The sequence below is a fragment of the Neofelis nebulosa genome, chromosome 1, assembly GCF_028018385.1.
Source record: "Neofelis nebulosa isolate mNeoNeb1 chromosome 1, mNeoNeb1.pri, whole genome shotgun sequence".
NCBI classification, from domain to species: domain Eukaryota; kingdom Metazoa; phylum Chordata; class Mammalia; order Carnivora; family Felidae; genus Neofelis; species Neofelis nebulosa.
The window spans coordinates 35,195,059-35,207,847 of record NC_080782.1 but is presented as its reverse complement, the minus strand read 5'-3'; the positions used below and the strand labels follow the sequence as shown (position 1 = coordinate 35,207,847).

Below are 12,789 nucleotides of genomic sequence, written 5' to 3'. Positions count from 1 at the left end.
TGAAAAAAATAAAATGATAGAAAAATGGAAATATGCATTTAAGTAAAAAGAGAGAGAGAGAGAAAGAGAGAGAAAGAAAGTTGCCTTTGATGTCCTGATTATTAACTCCATAAGAGTGGAGGCTGTGTAAGTAAACCTTATAACGTGTGGAACCAGGAATTTCAAACACATAGGGAAGAGAACATTGTCATGCTCCAATCAGGACATAGCAGAAACCCAGGGCCTTCCCCATAAAGACTTCAATCTCATACATAATTCATTTCCAAAACACAAATCTTCCCATCTCCTCTGAGGGAATATGCCAGCCTCTAAAGAAATAAGGAAGGACATTAAGGCACAGGGTTGAGTAAGGCATAGCATTAAGGTACAGAACGGAATCATGGATTGAATCACACCAGAAAAACAAAATGTAGTCTTCGTTTCCTCAGAAATAATGAATTTAGGAAACAGTGTGCAAACATTCATGCCTATTTGCAGCTTATCGTTTATTTTTAGGGGTCTAAAAATATTTGCAAGTCAAAGCAGACATTGCTCTTTTGCTGCCTTAGAACTTCCTTCAACTCTGATGTAGTATGTTCACTGAGAAGCAGGGAAGAACATTTGAAGGATGGCCTTAGGAGGTGATGGGAAAACATCGTTCTTCTCTATCTGAGCAGAACTCAAGAAGGTCTGTCATGACAGGAGGCTGAAGGGCTATGGTCAGGGAGGGAGAGAACAGTGTTCCAGAAGAAAAGCTCTTACTTTTACCATATAAAAAGTTCAGGTGGATTTGAAACCTTTATCACAAGCCTCCCATACCTCATAAGTGATCCCTTCACACAGTATAAACAACAAATCCAAGAATTCTTAAATAAATTCTTAAATATTTAATAAATAAATAAATTCTTAAATATTCATAAATATACCCAGTAGTGGAAGTAAATGAGGGGTAGTGATGACAGTAAACAGGAGAGAAGTTATTGAATATAAAAAAGTGAACCGGGGGTGCTTGGGTGGCTCAGTCGGTTAAGTGTCAGATTTTTGATTTCGGCTCAGGTCATGATCTCACGGTTTGAGAGTTTGAGCCCCGTGTTGGGCTCTGCACTGAGAGCATGGAGCCTGCTTGGAATTCTCTGTCTCCACTTCTATCGCCCCTTCTCGAATCCTGCTCTCTCTCTCTCTCAAAATAAATACACTTTAAAAACTTAAAAAAAAAATGACCTGGGATGGTGTACAATAGCAATCTGCACTAACAGAATAGAGAATTAAAAAAACAAAAATCTCATAGACATGGAAATTTCCTATGTAATTGACATGGCATTCCAAACCGCTGGCAAAAGATAAATGATTTAGTACATGATGCTTGTGGAGACCGACCCGAAAGCTGGCTCAGGTAGGCGTTAGCTCATCCAACACCCAAAATTCTCCATCAGATGTCTCCATTCTTTGATATTCATATTTTCTTAAATTAATATAAAGTGCCATGCAGACTAACACAGAGGCTCACATCTTTTCCAGTAATATTACTACCCTAAGACCCATACATATAGAAATTCTAAAGTCACTGTTGGGTGTTTAGACATGCACATATGTATGTATGTATGTATGTGTCCACAGAAAAAGTATTTCATATTCACAGTAAAAGATCTGGACTGAACTAGTGGATGATAACCCGAAAGGGCAGAGTAGTGAAGGGAGGGTATGGTAGAGGCTGTGAGTTGTCCCATCTCTATTGGTTCTTTGTTATGGCACTGATTCTTAGCTCTGACCCACATCAAAGTCACTATAGAGCTTTTTTTAAATGGGTAATCCCAAGCCCTGCTCCCAAAGATGCTGATTTCATTGATCTTGAGAGAGGGCATGGTTTTTTGTCTGTTTTTAAGTTTCTCAGGTGATTCTATTGCATAGCCAGCTTTGAAAAACACTATTCTATGACAAAGTTTTGTCTGGGAACACTGCTATCCAACTGATATATTTCCCAGTCTCCCTTCTAGTTTGTCTTGGCCACGTGTCTGAGTTCTGATCATGAGCTGTGAGCAAAAGTGATAAATGCAATGCCAGGTTGTGCCTTTAAGTTTCTATCTATCTATCATCTTTCCTTCTCTCTCTCTCTCTCTCTTTCTTTCTTTCTTTCTTTCTTTCTTTCTTTCTTTCTTTCTTTCGTCTCTATTTATTGAGAGAGTGCAAGCAGGGGAGGGGCTGAGAGCGAGGGAGGGAGAGAATCCCAAGTAGGCTTGGCATGGAGCCCAACACTCACGACCATAATCAAGAGTTGAACATTTAACTGACTGAGCCACTCAAGCGCCCCCAGGTTGTGCCTTTAAAAGGAAAGAAACATGTCATTCTCCTCTTCATTTTTCCCTTCTTCTTGTAGGTTGGAATATGGATATGACAGTGTAAATGGAAATAGCCATCTTAGACCAAGATGGAAGCCATGAATTGACAATGGCAGAGCCACAAGACAGGAGGAACCTGGGCCCGCAACACTACGCGGCCACCATATCAGCCCTGGATTGCTTACTAGTAGATTTGGTTGTGAGAGAATTAAGATTCTACCTTCTTTAAGTCTCCGTTGTTTTGACCTTTGTTAAAGCAACTTAATGTTTACACAACCTAATGTTATATAATGTTTATAATGTTTACAAAATGAACTTGTTTCATTTCTTACTTCCTAGGTTTCTGTATTGTTTGCATGTTTTAGAACATGTATAATTACTTTAAAAATTAGAAATGTACATATCTATAGATAGAAAGTACCTGGGTCAAGGAGAGAATAAGAAGTGCAGACGTCAGATACTGGTTTTCTGATATCCCAAAATATTCCAAATTATTTATACTTTCATACACAGAAAATTGACAAATATTTATTGAGGACTGGTCATATGAAAGAAACTAAGGTTATATGAATAACTATGTTGCTGTTTTTAAAAGCACCACATTTACTTAATTTACTTATGAGTAACAAGTTAATTTCAACAAAACAATACCATCTATACTTTTCAAGTAATATTGTTAATCTAAATTTCATTGGTTTGAAGTTTTGTTTGTATTTAACTTGATAAAATTTGTTTTGCTTCACAGCTGTATAGAGGCTATAAGGAAAAAGACTTAGGGTTAGAAAGAGATTAGGGTCTAGACCTTCCCACTAAATGCCTGTGTGACCTTAAGCAAGTCCCTTCCCCTCTCTGGGCTTCAGTTTCTCTACTGGCAAGTGAGAGTGATGGACCCCATGATGTCTACAGAATCATTCCCTGACGTGAGATTCTTGATTTTAACATAGGAAAAAAGCCCTCCTGAAGTCCAAGTGTCACATTGCCCCCTTCTGGACCTTTGTAACATTCACCTGAATGAGATTATTAAAAACCCATAAGCCTACACGATGATGCTGAATATATTTTAGTCCAACTCCTTCCCCCTCACAAACAATTTAGAAAACCCAGTTTGAGTATTTTCCAATAGAAGTAATAGAAGACGAGCCAGGAAAGAGAAAGGGCAAAAAGCATTAAAGGAGCAGGTGCAGGTGTTGATATGGTGGTGGGGGTGGACTCAGGACACAGTAGTTATCTCCATCTCTTCCCCCAATATAATAAGTGGTATTGGCTGGTCTTTATCAAATGCCTACTATGTGCCAAAAACCAATTTTTTAACCCATTAAAAAAATCCTTCCAACAATTCTTCCAGCCAGGCCAAGAACATCTGTGTCCTGAGCGGCTCCTGATTATTCCCACAATTATGCCCTTTTTCCTCTAAGTCTTTCCCATCCTATGAAGATGGTTCCTTTCTTATTTCCTTCTAGAAGCATTTTTGACCACTTCATACGGCCCCACTACTATCCTGGAGCACTTGAGACCTGCATCTCATAATCTGGTCCTTGACTTCATGATTTTTCCATCTCGTGGGAGTCAAGCCTTCCCACAAACTCTCCTTGAGAGCAGGGTCCATGTGCAGGGCATCACGTCCACCCTCTCCCATTCCCCATATGGGGCTTGACTCACAAGATGACTATCTCTACTGCATCCTCCAACTACATCCTCTGTAGAGGAAATTGCTTGTACTTTGGGTAGCAATCGCTCATATTTACTCTAAAGTAGAAAAATCAAGCTTCTGATTTTCTTCTCCAAATGTGCTTCTTTCACATCTTGGTAAATTGCAACACATCTTTATAGCTGAAGCCAAAACCCTTGATTCTTCTTTTTACCTTATGTCTTGTGTTCAGTTTGTCAGCAAATCCTCTTGGCTCTACCTTCAAAATATATTCAGAACGGGATCATTTTATCCCATTATTACCCAAATCACAGTATTTGATTCAATCACATTATTTGATTTAATCACATTATTACCAGAGTCCAAGCCACAGCCAGGTTTAATTGGATTACGGTTGTGGTCTTCACAGCTGGTTTCAGAGCTTCTGTCTTTACCTGCCCCCTGCCGACCCCCAACATGGTCTGTCTTGAACACAACATCTGGGAAGATGCTTCTAAAAGATGTCAGAGCAGGGACGCCTGGGTGGCTCAGTCAGTTAAACGTCTGACTCTTGATCTCATCTCAAGTCGTGATCTCATGGTTCATGAGATTGAGCCGCCCCATGTTGCGCTCTGTGCTGACAGCTCAGAGCCTGCTTGGGATTCTCTCTCCCTCTCTCTCTACCTTGCTCCCCACTGGCATGCACATGCTCTCTCTCTCTTTCTCAAAATAAATCAACTTACAAGTAAATAAATAAAGGATGTCCAATCACTTCTCCATTCAAACCCTTTTGGCGGCTTCCTTTCTTCCTCAGAATAAAAGCCAAGACCCTTAAAATGGCCTTCAAAGCTCTGCCCAAGGTGATTCTCCTTCCGGCATCATCTCCAGTCTCCCTTTCACCTACTCCACTCCAGCCACACTGGCCTTCTCGCTCTTCCTTGAGGGTATCAGGCCTGCTCCTACCTTCTGCAAACTCCTCCTTACCCTTTAAGGATCACTTTAAGTATTACCTCTTTCAGGAATCTTCCCCATCTGCCCACCTTAAACCTGGTGGAGTTCTCGTTTGTACTTCCAACATCTGTGGCTAGTACTGTGATTTTCTCCATCTTTTTGTACTATTATGACTTCTACATCAGACTTTTCATCTCATCAGATTGTAAACCCATTAAGGGTAGTAATTGCGTTTGACTTATTTAAACTATATTCATAAGAGCTACAGTAATCAAGATGGTGTATAAGGATAGACCAAAAGATCACAATAAAGAGTCCAGAAATTGACCTACACATACATGGTCAGTTGTTTTTCCACCAAGGCACCAAGCCAATTTAATGGGGAGAAGGAAGTCTTTTTTTAACAAATGGTGCTGAATCAACTAGATGTCTGTGTAAATAAAAGTTGAACCTTGACTTTTATCCTATACCATACACAAAAATGAATTTGAGACGGATCATTGACTTAAAACCTAGGACCAAAAAGTTTCCGGAAGCATACACAGGATAATAAATCCATGATGCTGAAGTAGGGCAAGCTTTTTGGACTAGATACAAAAAGCACAAACCATAGAAAAGAAAAAATTTGCTTAGTTCGACATCATCAGACTTAAATTTTTCTGGGCTATCAAAAGATACCATTAAGAAAACCAATAGAGAAATCACAGACTACACTAAAAATCTAGGGCTCTAAACAGCATCTGGCACACAATACATGCTCAATTAAGTATTTGTTGAACAAATGTATAAAAGACCTGCCTCCTTCTTGTCACAACATACAGCTATCCTGACAGGTGCAAGAGATGTCAACACTCTGACTGTTGAGTGGGCAGTGCCGGTTAGAGGGAAAATCTATCCTACTGGAGGGAAAGAAAAGTTATCAAGGCTATTTATCAGTTGAGATAAAATGTGTCAAGCCAGCAAACTCAAGAGCTTGTCTACAGGTTACAAGGACCTGTAGTGAATCACACAAAATAAGGAGTCGGTAACTGCAGAACATTCACATGAGTAAATTAGCTAAAAATACAGGTGGAATTTCACCAAATGGAGCAGGACGCATATACCTCCTTCCTCATTGCCTCAGTAATGCCAATGATGTTATAATGAGAACTAGAGACACTGAAACTAGCAAATGATGGTGAAGCTACCAATGTTCTACCTAGAGGAAGTGGGAGGAGTTTTATCAACAAAACAAGGGGTCAGGAAGGAAAAAAATTTCATTGGGTAAAAAGGGTTAAATTGATCCTATATGCTTAAGAAACTGCTTCTGGGCATGGCATAGACCGAGGCTAAACATACATTCTGGTTTGCATAAGACTGTCTAAACATGTCCTGATGCAATTAACAGTAGCTGCTTTTTCACTCTCAAAAGTGTCCTTGTTTCCATATATAATATGATCATCCTACTTATATGTGGCATTCCTTCCTCTTACTTTGTTTTCTTCTTCCTCTTATTTGGGTAGTCACTGAGGATAAAAATAATCACGTAGTTGCATATCGGTTGTATTATTTGTTTTACCTATTCGCATCACTCTCTGGAAGGAACCTCAGGCCAAATGAAAGTGAGTGTTCATTCTGATGACCAGTGTAAGACTGGGTTGAGGAACTATACAAGCTGGTGTTTAAATTGCTTCCCTGCTCCCTACTCTAAACAGGTGAGCTGGGCAGGGGGAGTCTTCAGTGTTATTATATAGTTCTATTTTATTCCGAAAAGCACCAACTTTTTAATCAATATTTTAACCCAGAATTTAATTTAAACCACAATATATTATTCATCAGGACTCTCTTTTAAAGACATGGAAACTGAGGGGACCCTGGGTGGCTCAGTCGGTTAAGCGTCCGACTTTGGCTCAGGTCATGATCTCGCAGTCCGTGAGTTCGAGCCCCACGTCGGGCTCTGTGCTGACAGCTCAGAGCCTGGAGCCTGTCTCAGATTCTGTGTCTCCCTCTCTCTCTGACCCTCCCTGCTTCATGCTCTGTCTCTCTCTGTCTGAAAAATAAATGTTAAAAAAAAAAAAAAGACATGGAAACTGAGGCATGGAATGATCTAGTTAAATGACTTGTTTGGGATCATAATCTAGGGTAAAATTATCAGATGAGACTCCTATTTATGATCAATTTATTTTCAGTTCGCCCTCACCACCATCATTCATTCAACAAACACGTATTAAACACCTATTATGTGCCATCAACGTCCTCTCCATACGATGCGTTATTCAGGACCCTAAGTCCCGGAGAGTCACTGCATACGCATGGTCTAACATAGGCAATCTGTTGCTGAGAAAAGAATGTCAGGTGCTAATGTTCAATGTTTGAAGTAAGTTCCATGCTTCTACTAAAAAAAAAAAAAAAAAAAAAAAAAAAAATTGGCCAGAAGGAACCTGCAGTTCTACAGTAAGACAAATCTTTTTTTTTTTTCAAGTTTATTTATTTTTGGAGAGAGTGAGAGAGAGAGAGAGCACAAGCAGGTGAGGGGCAGAGAGAAGGAGAGATGGAATCCCAAGCAGTTTCCGCACCATCAGTGCAGAGCCAATGCAGGGCTTGAACTCATGAACTGCGAGATCATGACCTGAGTTGAGATCAAGAGTTGGACACTTGGCCGACTGAGCCACCCCGGTGGCCCTGCAGTAAGACAAATCGTACTTGTACTCCCAATTTGTACTTTAGGGGTCCAAGCAATAGTGGGTTATGGAGCACTTTGATGGGCAGAGGGAAGAGGTTCTTACATCCAGTAATGGAAATAACATTCAACCTTTCTACTGTATCTTTCTAATCTAAATATCTTTTGTAAGTCTCAAAAAGAATCCTTCAGGGGCACCTGGGTGGCTCAGTCGGGTAAACATCTGACTCTTGGTTTCAGCTCAGGTCATGGTCTCACAGTTCGTGAGTTCGAGCCCCATGTTAGGCTCTGCGCTAAGAGCATGGAACTTACTTGGGATTCTCTCTCCCTCTCTCTCTGCCCCCTCCCTGGCTCTTGGTAGCTCTCTCTCTCTCTCTCTCTCTCTCTCTCTCCTTCTCTCTCTTAAAATAAATACATAAACTTTAAAAAAAGAATGTTTCATGATGCTGCTCTTTTACATGATAAAACCAACTACAGTCTTTAATTAGTATTTTGAATGACTCATACATTTACATTAACAGCATCACCTTTGGTGTCTTTGATTCCTGAGCCAATTGATCTGCCACAGCTTTGAAATCTCAGACAGCAATCCATTCATATTAACCTAATTTGAAAATAAATCAACTGCTTTCCAGCCCTCTGAATTATGAGGGCTCCTCTCTGTTCTGGTAACCTCTGGAATGGAGTTGGTTTTTAAAGGTAGAAAACAGCTCTTTGCCATAGTAATCATTTAACAAAATGAAACAAGCACACATAAGAAGAGGGTTGTTTCTTCTTAACAGCTCAAGCTTCAAAATCAATTCATATATACATAAATGGCTGCTACTAAGAAAATTTCTAGGTAGGTAGCTAGGTACTATGGATAATGGGAACTTTAAAATTGCATTGAAATTTACTAGATGATCTCAATTAACTATTGTGGTCTTTGTTTAATAATAATTGTTACAGCAATAATAATAGCTAGCTCTTATATATTACATATTACATGGTAGGCAATATCTTATGTGCTTTATGTGTACTAACGATTTAATCTAGAAGTCTGGGAGGTAAGTATTAATATCTCTACTTGACAGAAAAGGGAGGTTTAATCAGCATAGGGAGGTCATCAGGCAACTCTACCCATCTGGGATTCAAACCCAGTCAGTGAGGCTTCAGTCTTGGGCATCTTAACCACTATAAAGGGCTATATATTTATTTCCAGAATGTTCTTACAACAGTGAAGTACATTTTTTTGTTTAGGGTTTAACATTTGGCATAAGGAAAGTTGAATACGTTGTTATATCCATCTCTAGTCTAGTACAAAGCAGGCTTTCAATAGGTGTTGTGGGTGAATGAATGAGTTAATTAAGTCTAGAATTATCATAGGCTTCCTCTTAGTTACCTCACTGTCTATTACCAATAGTTTCCTTCTTCCTCTTCTTATTGCCCACCCTCCACCCTACCAACTTGGTTAATGATAAATTTATCCTGTCTTCCCTCTGCTAAGTCCTAACCAACAGGCTTGTACTTCTCATCTTTCAGTGATCGGACATCCTGCTGAGAACACACAAAGGCAGCTGACAATCCAGGGGGGTCTGTCAGCCCAGAAGAAGCACCAGGGTCACTGAGAAGAAGCAGAGATTGTCCATTTGGGGAGCACAGGGACTTCTAAGACTGAAACTCTCTTGCCTCATGCCCCAAGATCTGCACCAGCCATAGGATGCTTCACTTATTCATTCAACATTTACTGAGCCTCTCCCAAATGTCAACTGTGCCCGACATCAGACACATCAGACACATAAGACATTGAATGAGAAAGACATTGTCTTACTTTTTACTGTGATCACTACCTCTCCCACAACAGCTCCACAATCATGTACTCTTATTCTCTTAATCTCTTCATTATTCATCTCCACGTCTTTTGGGGATGCTCTCTCTCTCTCTCCACTTACTACCTGCATGGAGATCATTATTCATTCATTTATGTATTAGGTGAGCACCTACTATGTGATAAAGACTGTTCTAGGTGTAGGGGATATGATAATGAGCAACGTGGAAAGCATTTCTGTACTAAAGGGGTTCATAAAAACCTCCAAGACTATCTATTCATTCAAGACTATCCCTCATTCTTTCAGTTTCCTTAAAGAACATAAAATTACATAAAGTAACAATTACAACAGTATGTTGCATTTTTAACACATACAGATGTAACAATTATAACAATAATAGCAAAACAAAGGGGGGATGGGAATGGAGCTATAAAGGAGTACAATTTCTAGACCTCACTGCAATTATGTTAGTATAAATTTAAACTAGGTTCTGATAAGTTAAAAATATATTTTAAGCCCTAGAGTAACCTTTCAGAAAATAACTAGAAATATATAGTTAAAAATCATTAAAAGGCTATCTATATGTAGAAGAATGAAGTTAGACCTCTACCTCACGCCGTAAACAAAAGTTGTCTCAAAATGCATCAAAGACCCAAATTAAGAGCTAACACTATAAAGCTCTTAGAAGAAAGCATAGGCATAAATCTTCACAACTGTGGGTTAGGCAATCATTTGTCAGCCTGTGACAAAAGTACAAGCAACAAAAACAAAAATAGAAACTGGTCTCATTGATTAAAAACTGTAATGCTTCAAAGGATGCCATCGAGAAAGTGAAGTACAAGCTGCAGAATGGAGGAAAAAAATTTTTTTGCAAATCATGTATCTGGTAAGGGACTTGTATCTAGAATCTAGAAATAGAACGCAATAATAAAAAGATAAATAATCCAATTAAAAACCTGCAAAGGACCTGAATAGACATTTATCTAAGAAGATACATAAATGGTCAATAAACATATGAAAAGATGCTCAACGTCATTAGTCACCAGGGAATGCAAAATCATAGTAAGACCTCTTCACACCCACTAGGATGGCTAGAATCAAAAAGACATACTAACAAGTGTTAGCAAGGATGTGGAGAAACCAGAACCCTTGTATCCTGCTGAGGGGAATGTAAAATGGTTCAGCCCTTTGAAAAACAATTGGTCAGTTTTTAAAAACAGCTGAATATAGTTATCAGCAATTTCACTCCTCGGTATATACCTGTAACAAATGAAAACATATGTCGACACACAAACTTTTATACAAGTGTTCCTAGCAACATAATTCATAATAGCTAAAAAGTAGAAACACCCAAATATCCATCAACTGATGAAGGGATCAATAAAATGTGGTATATCCAGGTGATAGAATATTATTATGCCATCAATAAAAAGAATTGAAGTACTGACATTATGCTGTGACATAGACAAACCTTGAAGACATGGTGCTAAGTGAAAGAAACCAGTCACAAAGGACCACATATTGTATGATACGATGTACGTAAACTGTTCAAAATAGGCAAATCTTTAAAAAGAGAAAGCAGATTAGTAGTTGACTGGGGTTTCGGGGAGGGGTTGGGAATGCTGTTAGGCAGAGCAGTGTTTCTTTTTAAGATTGATCGTGGTGATGGATGCACAACTCTGTGAATGTATGAAAAGCCATTGAATCGTATACTTTAAATGAGTAAATTGTATATTTAAAATATATCTCAATGAAGCTACCAAAATACACTTAAAATAATGAGAGGAATTAAAATGTTACACTAGAAAATATTCACTTAATGCAGACTACCCAGCCAGCTGCCTCCAAATCTTTTTCCGTAACTACCTCGACCATGTTTGGGATTAAATATCCTTCTGCTCCCAGACGATTCATGTTCTCTTTCCGGCCATTTATATCTCTACCTGTAACTTCCATTCCTGTTCACATTCTTAATAGCTATCTCCCCTTTCTTGCCTACAGGTCTTTGCCCAGACTGTCTAAATGCATAGAGTAAAGAATTATGCAATCCTGGAATGTTAGAAATGGAAGACATCTCCATGCTCCTCTCTCCCACCTCTTCATTTCAGAGATGAGAGGACAAAGGCCCAGAGAGGTTATATGACTTGTCCATGGTCTCCAAAATACTTTGTCCTTGCTCACCTTCCCCCAAAAGCCCTCTTTAATTAAGCAAATGTTTCCTTATCTTTCTACCCAACCTCTGATACTTTTCTTTACCGCATTACTCACAGGTATCAAATGCGTTGATTACAAGACATCATTCACATTTAAACTCAAATCTTGCATACCAGAGGATAAAAGCAATTCTTTGATCTCTGTAGCCACTAAATCTGCTCTCAGCTGCTGCAGCTTTTCATTTGTTGTTACGAGGAACAATTCAAAATTCACAGGAGGCTGGCTCCTATGAGCTCCAAGTTGACTCCTGGCTTGGACAGCCAGGAGAAGACATAGGGATCAACTCCCTGCCTGGTTTCCATAAAGGACACCCCCTCAACTCACCTCACAGAGAACCATTCCTAAGGTCTTCATAAAAGAGCACTTTAGTGCATGTAAAATATAGCATCTCTACATTTTTAAATGCTCTCAGGAAAGAAAATGGTAACAAAGGGCATTTACATTTCTTTATCCATTTATACCTAGAAGTATACCGGGATCAAAGATTAAGTTGCTTTTTAAAAAACAAGTTAAGTATTCATCTTGATGGGAAACAGAAAAGCTTCTAGGGGGGCAGGAAATTCATAAATCATGCAGTCATTCTGGACTTTACATGAAGAGAAAATACATCAAAACCCCACTGGCCTTTCATCTGAAGGGAGCCTGGTATATAATGATGTAAATCCATTAATGAACACGAGTTGTGGAGTCAAAAATCACACAGGCCTACCTGGCTTGGAAAAGCGAAATAAACTGCTCTGAAAAACAGTATGGAGGTTCCTCAAAAAATTAAAAATAGAATTACCCTATGACCCAGCAATTGTGCTACTAGGTATTTATCCAAGGGACACAGGTGTGCTGTTTCAAAGGGGCACATGCACCCCAATGTTCATAGCAGCACTATCAACAATAGCCAAAGTATGGAAAGAGCCTAAATGTCCATCGATGGAGGAATGGATAAAGAAGATGTGGTATATATACACAATGGAGGATTACTCAGCAATCAAAAAGAATGAAATCTTGCCATTTGCAACTATGTGGATGGAACCGGAGGGTATTATGCTAAGCGAAATTAGTCAGTCAGAGAAAGACAAAAATCATATGACTTCACTCATATGAGGACTTTAAGATACAAAACAGGTGAACACAAGGGAAGGGAAGCAAAAATGATATAAAAACAGGGAGGGGGACAAAATACAAGAGACTCATAAATATGGAGAACAAACTAAAGGTTAC

The 12,789-nt window shown here is 39.1% G+C and overlaps 1 protein-coding gene across 4 annotated transcripts in view; it reads right to left on the bottom strand.

The window, feature by feature from the left end:
* NIM1K (NIM1 serine/threonine protein kinase) overlaps positions 1 to 12,789 on the bottom strand; it is a 65,918-nt gene that overhangs the window by 31,093 nt on the left and 22,036 nt on the right. Inside the window, exon 1 of one of the 4 annotated variants that reach the window (XM_058719038.1) lies at positions 9,363 to 9,457. The exons of the other annotated variants lie outside the window; for them this stretch is intronic. The gene's annotated coding sequence lies outside the window, so the exon portion shown is untranslated. Of the gene's footprint in view, positions 1 to 9,362; positions 9,458 to 12,789 lie in introns of those variants that run through there. 4 annotated transcript variants of the gene reach the window in all.